The sequence below is a fragment of the Macaca thibetana genome, chromosome 3 (assembly GCF_024542745.1).
Source record: "Macaca thibetana thibetana isolate TM-01 chromosome 3, ASM2454274v1, whole genome shotgun sequence".
NCBI lineage: Eukaryota > Metazoa > Chordata > Mammalia > Primates > Cercopithecidae > Macaca > Macaca thibetana.
In genome coordinates this window covers 128,601,193-128,616,812 of record NC_065580.1, presented here as the reverse complement: position 1 = coordinate 128,616,812, position 15,620 = coordinate 128,601,193, and the positions used below count along the sequence as shown (strand labels likewise).

The following is a 15,620-nucleotide window of genomic DNA, read 5'->3' as shown; positions in this document are numbered from 1 at the left end:
GAAACACTATGAATATTATAAAATATGAAACACTTATATATTAAAGGAACAATTAGGAATAAATTATATTATCATTTACATTAAGGGTAAAAAAAGTGGATGAAAATGCTAATAATGTTTTGCATGCAATAAATATAAGAGGCAAACACTTTAATAAGTGCAAGGTGAATAAAAATTATTTAATTTACTTTTTATATGACATATAAACTCAAACATGTTATTAACACCCCACTGTCAATATTAGATCAATGAGACAGTAAATTAACGAGAACATTCAGAACTTGAACTCAGCTCTGGATCAAGGGGACCTAACAGACATCTACAAAACTCTCCACCCCGAATCAACAGAATATACATTCTTCTCAGTGCCACATGGCACTTACTGTAAAATCGACCACATAACTGGAAGTAAAACACTCCTCAGCAAATGCGAAAGAACTAAAATTATAACAAACAGTCTCTCAGACCACAGTGCAATCAAATTGGAGCTGAGGATTAAGAAACTTACTTAGGCCAGGTGCGGTGGCTCATGCCTGTAATCCCAGCACTTTGGGAGGCCGAGGCGGGCGGATCACAAGGTCAGGAGATCGAGACCACAGTGAAACCCCGTCTCTACTAAAAATACAAAAAATTAGCCGGGTGCGGTGGCGGGCGCCTGTAGTCCCAGCTACTCAGGAGGCTGAAGCAGGAGAATGGCGTGAACCCAGAAGGCGGAGCTTACAGTGAGCTGAGATCCAGCCACTGCACTCCAGCCTGGGCGACAGAGCGAGACTCCGTCTCAAAAAAAAAAAAAAAAAAAAAAGAAACTTACTTAAAACCTCACAACTGCATGGAAATTGAACAACCTGCTTCTGAAGGACTGCTGGGTAAATAATGAAATTAAGGCAGAAACCAAGAAGTTCTTTGAAACCAATGAGAACAAAAAGACAACATACCAGAATCTCTAGGACACAGCTAAAGCAAGGTTAAGAGGAAAATTTGTAGCACAAAATGTCCAAATCAGAAAACTATAAAGATCTCAAATCAGCTGGGCACGGTGGTTCACGCCTGTAATCCCAATACTTTGGGGGGCCGAGGCGGGCGGATCACCTGAGATCAGGAGTTCAAGACCAGCCTGGCCAACATGGTGAAACCCCGTCTCTACTAAAACTACAAAAATTAGCTGGGCGTGGTGGTGGGCGCCTGTAGTCCCAGCTGCTCAGGAGGCTGAGGCAGGAGAATCGCTTGAATCCGGGAGGCGCAGGTTGCAGTGAGCCGAGATTGCACCATTGCACTCCAGCTTGGGGAACAAGAGTGAGACTCTGTTTCAAAAAAAAAAAAAAAAAAAAAGATCTCAAATCAACACCCTAACAGCACAATTAAAAGAACTAGAGAAGCAAAAGCAAACAAATCCAAACGCTAGCAGAAGACAAGAAATAACTAAGATCAGAGCAGAACTGAAGGACATAGAAATACAAAAAGCCCTTCAAAAAAATCAATGAATCCAGGAACTGTTTTTTTGAAAAAAATAACTAGATAGACCACTAGCTGGACTCCTAAAGAAGAAAAGGAAAAGCAGCAAATAGATACAGTAAAAAATGATAAACAGGATATCACCGCTGATCCCACAGAAATACAAACTACAATCAGAGAATACTATAAACACCTCTATGCAAATAAACTAGAAAATCTAGAAGAAATGGATAAATTTCTGGACACATACACCCTCCCAAGACTAAATCAAGAAGATGTCAAATCCTTGAATAAACCAATAACAAGTTCTGAAATTTAGGCAGTAATTAATAGCCTACCAACCAAAAAACTCAAGACCAGATGAATTCACAGCTGAATTCTACCAGAAGTACAAAGAGGAGCTGGTACCATTTCTTCTGAAACTATTCCAAACAATTGAAAAAGAAGGACTCCTCCCTAACTCATTTTATGAGGCCAGTATCATCCTGATACCAAAACCTGGCAGAGACATAGTAAAAGAGGAAAACTTCAGGCCAGTATCTCCAATGAACATTAATGCAAAACTCCTCAATAAAATAGTGGCAACCCAAATCCAGTAGCACATCAAAAAGCTTATCCACCATAATCAAGTCAGCTTCATCCTTGGGATGCAAGGCTGGTTAAACATACACAAATCAATAAACATAATCCATCACATAAACAGAACCAATGACAAAAACCACATGATTATCTCAATAGATGCAGTAAAGGCCTTCAATAAAATTCAACATCCCTTCATGTTAAAAAAAAAAAATCTCAATAAACTAGGTATTGATGGAACATATCTCAAAATAATAAGAACTATTTATGACAAACCCATAGCCAATATCATACTGAATGGGCAAAAGCTGGAAGCATTCCCTTTAAAAACTGGCAGAAGACAAGGATGTCTTCTCTTACCACTCCTATTCCACATAGTATTGAAAGTTCTGGTCAGGGCAATCAGGCAAGAGAAAGAAAGAAAGGGTATTCAAATAGGAAGAAAGGAAGTTAAATTGTCTCTGTTTGCAGGTGACATGAATGTGTATTTAGAAAATCCCATTGTCTCCACCCAAAAAATCATTACTCTGATAAGCAACTTCAGCAAAGTCTCAGGATACAAAAATCAATGTGCAAAAATCACAAGCATTTCTATACACCAATAATAGACAAGCAGAGAGCCAAATCATGAATGCACTCCCATTCACAATTGCTACAAAGGGAATAAAATACTTAGGAATACAGTTAGCTAATAAGGGATGTGAAGGACCTCTTCAAGAACTACAAATCACCACGCAAGGAAATAAGAGAGGACACAAACAATTAGAAAAACATTTCATCCTCATGGATAGGAAGAATCAATATCATAAATATGGCCGTACTTCCCAAAGTTATTTATAGATTCATTGCTATTCCCTTTAAACTACCATTAACGTTCTTCACAGAATTAGAAAAAACTATTTTAAATTTCATGGCCAGGTGCAGTGGCTCACACCTGTAATCCCAGCACTTTGGGAGGCCGAGGCAAGCAGATCACCTGAGGTCAGGAGTTTGACACCAGCCTAACCAACATGGAGAAACCCCATCTCTACTAAAAATACAAAATTATCCAGGCATGGTGGCGCATGCCTGTAATCCCAGCTGCTTAGGAGGCTGAGGCAGGAGAATTGCTTGAACCCAGGAAGTGGAGGTTGTAGTGAGCCAAGATCACGTCATTGCACTCCAGCCGGGGCAGTAAGAGTGAAACTCTTTCTCAAAAAAATAAAAATAAAAATTCATATGGAACCAAAAAGAGCCTGTATAGCCAAGACAATCCTAAGCAAAAAGAAAGGCATCATACTACCTGACATCAAACTATACTACAAGGCTACAGTAACCAAAACAGCATGGTACTGGTATCAAAACAGACAGACCAACGGAACAGAACAGAGACCTCAGAAATAACACCACACATCTACGACCATCTGATCTTTGACAAACCTGACATAAACAAACAATGGGGAAAGGATTCCGTATTTAATAAATGGTGCTGGGAAAACTGGCCAGCCATATGCAAAAAACTGAAACTGGATCCCTTTCTTATACCTTATACAAATACTAACTCAAGATGAATTAAAGATTTAAATGTAAAACCGACATCATAAAAACCCTACAAGAAAACCTAGGCAATACCATTCAGGACATAGGCATGGGCAAAGACTTTATGACAAAAATGCCAAAAGCAATTGCAACAAAAGCCAAAATTGACATACAGGATCTAATTAAACCAAAAAGCTTCTGCACAGCAAAAGAAACTACATCAGAGTGAATGGGCAACCTAAAGAATGGGAGAAAATTTCTGTAATCTACCCATCCTACAAAGGTCTAATATCCAGAATCTACAAGGAATTTAAACAAACTTACAAGAAAAAAACAACACTATCAAAAAGTGAGCAAAGGATGTATACAGACACTTCTCAAAGGAAGACATTCATGCAGCAAACAAACATATGAAAAAAAAGCTCAACATCATTGATCATTAGAGAAATGCAAATCAAAACCATAATGAGATATCATCTCACGTCAGTCAGAATAGCAATTATTAAAATGTCAAGAAACAATAGATGCTGGCAAGGCTGTGGAGAAATAGGAACGCTTTTACACTGTTGGTGGAAATGTATATTAGTTTGACCATTGTGGAGGATAGTGTGGTGATTCCTCAAGGATCTAGAACCAGAAATACCATTTGCCCCAGCAATCCCATTACTGGGTATGTACCCAAAGGAATACAAATCATTCAACTATAAAGACACATGCACACGTATGCTTATTACAGCACTGTTTACAATAGCAAAGACATGGAACCAACCCAAATGCCCATCAATAATAGACTAGATAAAGATAATGTGGTACATATATACCATGGAATATTATGCAGCCATAAAAAGGAATGAGATCATGTCCTTTGCAGGGATATGGATAAAGCTGGAAGCCATCAGCAAACTAACACAGGAACAGAAAACCAAACACTGCATGCTCTCACTCAAAAGTGGGAGTTGAACAATGAGAACACATGGACACAGGGAGGGAAACATCACACACCAGGGCCTGTCAGGGGATGGGGACAAGGGGAAGGAGAGCATTAGGACAAATACCTAATGCATGTTGGACTTAAAATCTAGAGGACGGGTTGATCGGTGCAGCAAACCACCTTGGCACATGTATACCTATGTAACAAATCTGCACATTCTGCCCAAGTATTCCAGAACTTAAAGTAAAACAATTTTTTAAAAAGGCATGTAAAATCAACCATTTTATTTCAGAACTTTTAAATCTAGAATTGCAAGCAAATTTGGCATATTTCAGATTACAAAGTGAACACATATAGCACACAATTCTGATAATATTTATGTTAAAGAAGACATAATTTTATTTTTGTTTATTTTTTTTTAGATGGAGTCTCACTCTGTCACTCAGGCTGGGGTGCAGTGGTATGATCTTGGCTCACTGCAACCTTCACCTCTTAGGCTCACATGATTCTCCTGCCTCGGTCACCCAAGTAGCTGGGATTACAGGCGCATACCACCATACCTGGCTAATTTTTGTATTTTTAATATAGATGGGGTTTCACCATGTTGGCCAGGCTGGTCTCGAACTCCCAACCTCAGATGATCTGCCCACCTTGGCCTCCCAAAGTGCTGGGGTTACAAGTGTAAGCCACCGTGCCCGGCCAACATAATTTTAAAATAAAGTTATTATAAATAAGTAACAATTAAAATTTACTATATGCTGGGTAATGTTCCAAGTTCCTCTTTGACATTAGTTTCTTTATGAATTTCCTGAGATGAGTAGACATAAAAAATATTCTACACTAGAGGCATTAAACATATGGAGTTCAAATTTCTAAGCTGAGTTTCTTCTAATATAAATTTTTAAAATAAAATTGATAATTATTCTCACATTTAGTAAGATGCTTTGTGCTATGATGAAATGTCAAAGTCTGATTTTCTTTAAGATCACATATGAAAACGCTATTGACTGGAAATTATAAAGATAAAAACATATGACATCTGTCCCTGGTATTTCTGGAATTTCTGAGTGAAATCTCAATTTCTCCACTATTCCTCAAATGATCTGGACATAAGGCACAAACAGAACATTAAAAATAACATACAGGTCTCAGAAAATATGCACAGATTGCTACAGATCTCCAAAAGCAATGGAAGGGCAGTCAGATCATGCAAGCCCTCCCAGGATAAGAAAAGGATTTTGGCTCTAACTGTGAATCCACTAGAAAATCACTGGAGGGATAGGAGAAACCTTTAAGGATTTAAGAACATTATAAGCATAGGCAGAAAATTTTTCTCTGTGGCCACAAGACAAATAAAGCTCAAATTCTCAAGAACCAATTCCAGGACAAACACAGTGACTCATGTCTGTAACCAAAGAACTTTGTGAGGCCAAGGCAGAAGGATTGCTTGAGTTTGAGACCAGCCTGGGCAACATAGTGAGACCTCATTTCTACTTAAAAAATAAACAAAATTAACCAGGTGTGATGGCACATGCTTGTAATCCCAGCTACTTGGCTGACTGAGGGGAGAAAATTGCTTGAGACCAGGAGGTCAAGGCTGCAGTGAGCTGAGATTATGAGACTCCAGCTTGGGTGACAAAGCAAAACCCTGTTTGAGAAAAAAAGAATCAGTTCCATTGCAGCAGAGCTTCCTAAGCTACATTTAAAACTTTGGTTTTCCACTGAAATTTGGACCTCACACATGTGTTATCTGTTCATTCCTTCCCACCCATCAGGATTTATGGCAATTGTCTCCTCTCTTTTTACATTCCATGTATATTCCTGTTGCTGTACAAAGTAACCAGGTCTTGTTTAAAGACTGTCCATTATACCCATTCATATTTTCCACAATATTAACTGGACTCAGAAAAACAAACAAACAAACAAACAAAAAAACTCCCATTATATCTCTCAGGAGAAAATTAGAACAATAGAAGATGTGTTTAAAATTTTATCTTTCTCCAGGACTGACTGTAGACTAGATTCCATCTCCCCTACATGGTGCATTATAGGAAATGATGAAGTAATGAAGAAAACAGTTTATTTCTGCTAGGAAGAAGGTTGATGCTTGTTATATTACTAGAGAAATTGGAATAGCACAGAAAGTAAACAAAGAAATCACAATATTACAGGATTTGAAAAAGGAATGAAAAAAAAAAACTCTTCAATTCAAAAAACACACACAGGCGGGGAGCAGTGGCTCAGGCCTGTAATCCCGGCACTTTGGGAGGCCGAGGCGGGCGGATCACCTGAGGTCAAGAGTTCGAGATCAGCCTCGGCAACACGGTGAAACTCCGTCTCTACTAAAAATACAAAATTAGCCTGGTGTGGTGGCACATGCCTGTAATATCATCTACTCGGGAGGCTGAGGTAGGAGAATCGCTTGAACCTGGGAGGCGGAGCATGCGGTGAGCCGAGGTTGTGCCATTGCACTCCAGCCTAGGCAACAAGAGTAAATCTCCGTCTCACCAAAAAAAAAAAAAAAAACCACCAAAAAACAAAAACAAACAAACAAAAAACCACACATACAGAAGTCCAGAGAAGATATACCTGAGGATATGTTCATAAAGCATCCAGAATTGATAGCCTGGCTGACTGCTGTGGGTATTGCCCTATAATAAGCCAGCCTATAAATACTACGTTAGACAGCTGTTTCATAAATAACCAAGTTTCATCAAAAGATCACTGCACATATAGAGAAACCAAAAAACTTGTCCCCTTGAAAGAAAAAAAATGAATCTCTAGAAATTGACCTTTAAGAAATAAAAATCTTAGGCTGGGCACGGTGGCTCACACCTGTAATCCCAGCACTTTGAGAGGCTGAGGCAGGCAGATCACGAGGTCAGGAGTTTGAGACCAGCCTGACCAACACAGCGAAACCCCATCTCTACCAAAAGTATAAAAATTAGCCAGGCGTGATGGTGGGTGCCTGTAATCCAAACTACTCAGGAGGCTAAGGCAGGAGAATCGCTTGAACCCGGGAGGCAGAGGTTGCAGTGAGCTGAGATCGTGCTATTTCACTCCAGCCTGGGCAATAGATTGAGACTCCGTCAGAAAAAAAAAAAAAAAAACTAAGATAATAATACAGACTTTCCAAGATAAACAAAATCTGAGTGTGTTCTTCACAACTAGTACAGTACTAGAAGACATGTTAAAGGGAGTCCAATATGTTGAAAAGTGAAATAATGCAGGACAGTGTCATAAAACCATAGGTAAATATAACACTCTTTTTAAAGGGAAATATTTAGACAGATAAAAAATTTGCTACTCTTATAATCATGGTGCATACAGCTTTTAAAATGTTATAGAATTTGAAAAAAATAAAAAACAGCATAAATGTTTGTTGATAAGAAATAAAATATTTGTGACAATAATACAATGGCAGATGTAAAGATGTATCGTTATGATTTAATTGAAGTAACCTTATTAGAATAAAATATAGCTATAAATTTAATGTTTTATGTACTTTGCATTTCTTAAGATGATCATAATAAAAACTTACAGAAAGTATAACAAAAAAAGAGAAAGGAATCAAAGCATGTCACTACAAAATCACCAAAAAAAAACGAAGACAGAGAGCAAATGAAGAAAAACATATCCACAGGAAACACAGAAAAGAAATACAAACCAAATGGTAATAGTAACTTTTCCATTAGAGATTATGTTATTTATAAATGGACTAAAATCTTTAATGAAAATAAATACAACAGCTAAAGGAATTAACAACAAACAAAATGTTACAATATGCTTTCCACAATAGGGTCATATTAGCTCTCAGGAGTTAAATAGGCTGAAAGTATCAGGATGGAAAAACATATTCCATGCAAATAATAACCACAATTTGGTAAGGTAGTCATAATTATACTAGACAAAATACATATTAAGTAAACAACTGTCACAGGAGACTAAGATTGTCATTTCATAATGGTAAAAAAGAAGAGAGACAGAGATGGAGCAAGATGGCTGATTAGAGCCCTCTAGCAATCATCCCATGTAGGAACACCAAATTGAACAACTATTCACACAAGAAAGCACCTTCACCACAACCAAAAATTATGTGAGTAATTACAGTACCCGGTTTTAACAAAATAGAGGCACTGAAGAGGGAAAGACAGTCTAGAATTTTCTACACCACTTATCCCTCATTTCTCAGCAGTAATATGCGGCACAAAGATAATTTGTATGCTTAGGGGAAGGGGAGCAAGGGATTGTTGAACTTTGCATTGAAACTCAGTGCTGCCCTGTCTTAGTAGGAAGTAAACCAAGGCAGAATTTGGCCACTGCCCATGACGGGAACACTTTGATCAGCCCTAGACAGAGAAAATTATTTATCCCAGCACTTGGTACCTGAGTTGTTGCTAGCCCCTCAGGCTAAAGTGCTCTAGAATTTTAAGTAAATATAAAAGGCAGTCTAGGTGGGGCACAGTGGCTCACGCCTGTAATCCCAACAGTTTAGGAGGCCAAGGCGGGTGGATCACGAGGTCAGCAGTTCAAGACTAGCCTGACCAACATGGTGAAACCCCATCTCTACTAAAAATACAAAAATGACCGGACGTGGTGGCACGTGCCTGTAATCCTAGTTACTCAGGAGGCTGAGGCAGGAGAATTGCTTGAACCTGGGAGGCGGAGGTTGCAGTGAGCCGAGATCACATCATTGCACTCCAGCCTGGGTGACAGAATGAGATTTTGTCTCAAAAAAAAAAAAAAAAAAAAAAAACAAAAACCTGGCAGTCTAGATCTGTGTCCTCCCTCTGCCCACTTGCAATGCATTTCATCTGAAGATAGGCTCAGAATGGGATGGAAATTGCAATGTCTCAGTGTCTTGTCAGTAGTTTCCCCTGGCTGTGTCTAGTCAGTCATCTTGGCTCCGAGTTGAAACTTAGTCTTTTAACGAAACAGACTGTATTAGTGCATTCCCACAATGTTATAAAAATACTAACCAAGACTGGGTAATTTGTAAACAATGGAGGTTTAATTGACTTACGGTTCTGCATGGCTGGGGAGGTTTCAGGAAACTTATAATCACGGTGAAAGCAGAAGTAGGCATGTCTTACATGGCAGCAGGTGAGAGAGAGCATGGAAGAACAGGGAAAACTGCCTTATAAGACCATCAGGTCTCATGAGAATTCACTATCCCAAGAACAGCATGGGGAAAACTGCCCCTATAATCAAATCATTTCCCACCAGGTCTCTTCGTAAACACCTGGGGATTACAATTCAAGATGAGATATGAGTGGGGACGCAAAGCCTAACTATATCCTTCCACCCCTGGCCTCTCCCAAATCTCATGTCCCTTTGACATTTTAAAACAAATCATGCCTTCACAACTGTCCCCCAAAGTCTTAATTTATTCCAGCATTAACCCAAAAGTCCAAGTCCAAAGTCTCATCCGAGACAAAGAAAGTCTTTTCTGCTCAGCAGCCTGTAAAATTAAAAGCCAGCGCCTGTAGTCCCAGCTACTCAGGAGGCTGAGGCAGAAGAATGGCGTAAACCCGGGAGGCGGAGCTTGCAGTGAGCTGAGATCCGGCCACTGCACTCTAGCCTGGGTGACAGAGCGAGACTCCGTCTCAAAAAAAAAAAAAAAAAAAAAAGCCAGTTAGTTACTTCCAAGATACAATGGAGGTACAGGCACTGGATAAATGCTCCCATTCCGAATGGGAGAAATTAGCTAAAACAAAGGGGCTACAGGCCACATGCAAGTCTAAAATCCAATGGGGCAATCATTAAATCTTAAAGCACTGAAATAATCTCCTTTGACTTCGTGTCTCACATCCAGGTCACGCTGATGAAAGAAGAGGTGGGCTCCCACAGCCTTGAGGAGCTTCACTCCTGTGGTTTCACAGGGTACAGCCCCTGCACCCTGGCTACTTTCACAGGCTGGCATTAAGTATCTTTGGCTTTTTGAGGTGCATGGTGCAAGCTGTTGGTGGATCTAGCATTCTAGGGTCTGGAGGATGGTGGCCCTCTTTTCACAGCTCCACTGGGCAGTACCCCAGTGCTGACTCTGTATAAGGGCTCCAACCCCAAATTTCCCTTCCACACTGCCGTAGCAGAGGTTTGCTATGAGGGGTCCACCTCTGCAGTGAGCTTCTGTCTAGACATCTAGGCATTTCCAGGCATTCTCCGAAAGCTAGGGGGAGGTTCCCAAACCTCAGTTCCTAACTTCTGTGCACCTGCAGACCTACCACCACATGGAAGCTACCAAGGATTGGGGCTTGCACCCTCTGAAAAAATGTCCCGAGTTGTATGTTGGCATCTTTTAGTCATGGCTGGGACAGAATGCACCATGTCCTGAGGCTGCACACAACAGGGGAGCCCTGCACCCAGCCCACAGAACCATTTTTCTGTCCAAGGTTTCTGGGCCTGTGATGGGAGGGGCTGCTGTGAAGTTCTCTGACATGTCCTGGAGACATTTTTTCCATTGTCTTGGCTCCTTGTTACTTTTGCAAGTTTCTGCTGCTGGCTTGAATTTCTTCCCAGAAAATGAATTTTCCTTTTCTACTGCATCTTAAGGCAGCACATTTTCCAAACTGTTATGCTCTGCTTCCCTTTTAAACATACGTTCTTGGCTGGGGATGGTGGCTCACGCCTATAATCCCAGCACATTAGGAGGACGAGGCAGGTGGATCATTTGAGGTCAAGAGTTCAAATCATCCTGGCCAACATGGTGAAACCCTGTCTCTACTAAAAATAAAAAAGTTAGCCAGACAGTAGTGGCTTATGCCTGTAATCCCAGCTACTCGGGAGGCTGGGGCAGGAGAATTGTTTGAACCTGGAAGGCAGAGGTTGTGCTGAGCCAAGATTGTGCCACTGCAATCACTCTGAGCAATAGAGTGTCTGAAAAATAAATAAATAAATAAATAAATAAACAAACAAACAAACATAATTTCCAATTTTATGTTTTAAATTTATTTTTTTTGAAACGGAGTCTCCCGCTGTTGCCCAGGCTGCAGTGCAGTGGTGCCATCTGGGCTCACTGCAACCTCCACCTCCCAGGTTCAAGCAATTCTCCTGCCTTAGCCTCCTGAGTAGCTGGGACTACAAGCGCCCACCACCACGCTCAGCTAACTTTTGTCTATATAGATATATACATTTTTTTTTTTTTTGAGACAGATTCTCACACTGTTGCCCAGGCTGGATGGTGCAGTGGCACGATCTCGGCTCACTGCAAGCTCCGCCTCCAAGGCTCACGCCATTCTCCCTCAGCCTCCCGAGTAGCTGAGACTCCAGAGGTGCACCACCATGCCCGGTTAATTTTTTTTTTTTTTTTTTTTTGTACTTTTACTAGAGATGGAGTTTCACCATTTCAGCCAGGATGATCTCGATCTCCTGACCTCGTGATCCACCTGATTCAGCCTCCCAAAGTGCTGGGATTACAGGCATGAGCCACTGCGCCCAGCCTAATTTTTGTATTTTTAGTGGAGACAGAGTTTCGCCAAGTTGGCCAGGCTGGTCTTGAACTCCTGACCTCAGGTGATCCACCTGCCTCAGCCTCTCAAAGTGCTGGGAGGTTCCGATTTTAAATAATCTCTTTGTGAATGCATAAAACTGAAAGCTTTCAGAATAACCCAGGTCACATTTGAATGCTTTGATGCTTAGAAATGTCTCCCACCAGATATCCTAAATCATCTCTCTGAAGTTCAAAGTTTCACACCATCTCTAGGGCAGGGGCAAAATACCACCAACCTCTTTGCTAAAACATAGCAGGAGTGACCTTTACTCTAGGTCCCAATAAGTGTCTCACCTCCATCTGAGACCACCTCAGCCTGGACTTCATTGTTTAAATCACTATCAGCATTTTGGTCAAAATCGTTCAACAAGTGTCTAGGAAGCTCCAAACTGTCCCACAGCTTCCTGTCTTCTTCTGAGCTCTCCAAATTCCTACAACCTCTGCCCACTACCCAGTTCCATAGTCATCTCAACATTTTCAAGTATCCTTATAGCGGTACCCTATTCTACACAGTACCAATTTCCTGTATTAGTTCATTTTCACACTGCTATAAAGATACTACCTGAGGCTAGGCGCAGTAGCTCATGCCTGTAATCCCAGTACTTCGGGAGGGTCAGGCAGGTGGATCACCTGAGGTCAGGAGTTTGAGAGCAGCCTGGCCAACATGGCAAAACCCTGTCTCTACTAAAAATACAAAAATTAGCTGGGCATGGTGGCATACACCTGTAGTCCCAGGGAATCAGGAGGTTGAGGCAGGAGAATCACTTGAACTTGGGGAGTGGAGGTTGCAGTGAGCCAAGATCATACCACTGCCCTCCATCCAGGGTGACAGAGTGAGACCCTATCTCAAAAACCAACCAAACAAACAAACAAACAAAAAATACTACCCAAGACTGGGTAATTTCTTTTTTTTCTTGAGACGGAGTTTCGCTCTTTAGCCCAGGCTGGAGTGAAGTGGTACAGTCTTGGCTTACTGCAACCTCCACCTCCCGGGTTCAAGTGATTCTCCTGTCTCAGCCTCCTGAGTAGCTGGGATTACAGGCACCCTCTACCATGTCTGACTAATTTTGTATTTTTAGTAGAGATGGGACTTCGCCATGTCAGCCAGGCTGGTCTCAAACTTGACTTCAGGTAATCCACCCACCTCAGCCTCCTAAAGTGCTAGGATTACAGGCATGAGGCACCGCCCCTGGCCAAGACTGGAAAATTTATAAACAAAGTTTAATTGACTCATAGTTCCACATGGCCAGGAAGGCCTCACGAAACTTACAATCACAGCAGAAAAGGAAGCAGGGACATCTTACATAGTGACAGGTGAGAAAGGCTGTGCAAGAGCAGGGAAAACTGCCTTATCTCTGATAAACATCATTGTAAAAATCCTCAAGAGAATACTAGAAAATCAAATTTAACAACACATTAAAAACATCATTCAACTTCCTCTCAAGCTTGGCATTCAGTCGGTGGGGACCCACAGATTCAACATGCATGTCAAGATGTGTTATTTCTGTTTGGGGCCCATCTGTTCTGGCCATGGCATGATGTTCATCCGCAATGATTGCAAGGTGTTCAGATTTTGTAAATCTAAATGTCACAAAAACTTTAAAAAGAAGTGCAATCCTCGCAAAGTTAGGTAGACCAAAGCATTCCGTCTGAAAAGCAGCTGGTAAAGACCTTACAGTGGATAGTTCATTTGAATTTGAAAAAAGTAGAAATGAACCTATCAAATACCAGCGAGAGCTACGGAATAAAACTATTGATGCAATAAAGAGAGTTGAAGAGATCAAACAGAAACATCAAGCTAAATTTATAATGAACAGATTGAAGAAAAAGAAAGAGCTAGAGAAGGTTCAGGATATCAAAGAAGTCAAGCAAAACATTCATCTTATCCGAGCCTTGCAGGCAAAGGGAAGCAGCTGGAAGAGAAAATGGTACAGCAGTTACAAGAGGATGTGGACATGGAAGACATTTCTTAAAAATCTCTGTAACCATTTATATACATTTGAAAATGTCCTTAGAGAATTGGAACTGCTAAATTATTGGTTTATTTTTTACATAAGGTCACTTAAATGAAAAGTGATTAAAATATATCTTTCCTACATTGTTATCTACAAAACATCAGATATTACGGATGTCAGACTGCATCCAGTGTTAAATCTTCACTGATAGATGTACTTATTTAAATCATGAAAATTCTACTTATAACTATAGAAGTGAATTGTGGACGTAAAATGGTTATGCCATTTGGACAGTGGCACTAGGTAGCATTTGCAATAATAACTGATGGCAAAAATTCATGGCTAGTGATGTATAAACGGAGCCTCACTGTGTTACCCAGGCTGGAGTGCAGTGGCGAGATCTTGGCTCACTGCAAGCACCACCTCCCGGGTTCACGCCATTCTCCTGCCTCAGCCTCCGAGTAGCTGGGACTACAGGCGCCCGCCACCGCGCCCGGCTAATTTTTTTTTGTATTTTTAGTGGAGACAGGGTTTCATCGTGTTAGCCAGGATGGTCTCGATCTCCTGACCTCGTGATCCACCCGACTCGGCCTCAAAAAAAAAAAAAAATTTCTTTGCAGTAAAATATTCCCTTTATTAATGTTATAAAAGGGGGATATGGCTGGGCACTGTGGCTCACGCCTGTAATCCCAGCACTTTGGGAGGCAGAGGCAGGCAGATCACCTGAAGTCAGGAGTTCGAAATCAGCCTGGTCAACATGGTAAAACTAAAATTAGTCTCTACTAAAACTACAAAAAATTAGCCAGGTGCAGTGGTGGGCACCTGTAATCCCAGCTACTCTGGAGGCTGAGGCAGGAGAATCGCTTGAACCCAGGAGGTGGATGTTGCAGTTAGCCGAGATCGCCCCATTGCACTCCAGCCTGGGCGACAGAGTGAGACTTTGTCCCCCCAAAAAAAAAACAAAAAAAAACAAAAAGTGGGGGGCAGATATAAGGAACTAACAATTTGTATGACTGTGTCAAATATTATTTTGATTTTAGTATACCTGTTTTGGTTTATTTGCATCTTAGAAAGCATAATGGCATTGTTCGATGAAGTCTAATTATGCTGGACTGTTTTGACCTGATTTAACCATTCTGATAGATAGTTGTGGAAGTTGGGGATGAGAACTAATAATCTTTGCCTGGAATGGCACTACGCTCTAGAATTTTCACTTTGGAGGATACTCAGTTCTAACTTGTGATTCCTAGTAGAACAAACTTTATTCTTCTAACCTAGCAATGATCTAGAAGCAGAGGAATCCCAGTGCCTTTTAAAAGTTATTATGTAGTTTTCTTAAAAAAAAAAAATCCTGTTTTTGTAAGGTAGAATTTATGGGTACAACATCTGTTCATTATTTGCACATAAAATAAAACCATTTTAAAAGAAAATAAATAAATAAATAAATAAAAAGATCATTCATCATGACCAATTGGAATTTATTTGAGAGATAAAAAGATGGTTCAACATATACAAATCAATCAATGTGATACATTATATGAATATAATTGAAGACAAATCCTTATGAATATTTTAAGTAATGCTTAAAATACATGTGATAAAATTTAACATTGCTTCATAAGAAAACCCTAAAAAAAATAGGTATAGAAAGAACATATTTCACCATGACAAAGTCCATATATGATAGAACCACGTC

At 40.4% G+C, this 15,620-nt stretch overlaps 1 protein-coding gene and 1 pseudogene across 1 annotated transcript in view; one reads left to right on the top strand and one right to left on the bottom strand.

The window, feature by feature from the left end:
* The window catches only part of LOC126950207 (zinc finger protein 92), a 138,989-nt gene that overhangs the window by 55,194 nt on the left and 68,175 nt on the right, over nucleotides 1-15,620 (bottom strand). The gene's annotated exons all lie outside the window — the stretch shown is intronic.
* On the top strand, nucleotides 13,446-13,942 carry LOC126950250 (probable ribosome biogenesis protein RLP24; annotated as a pseudogene).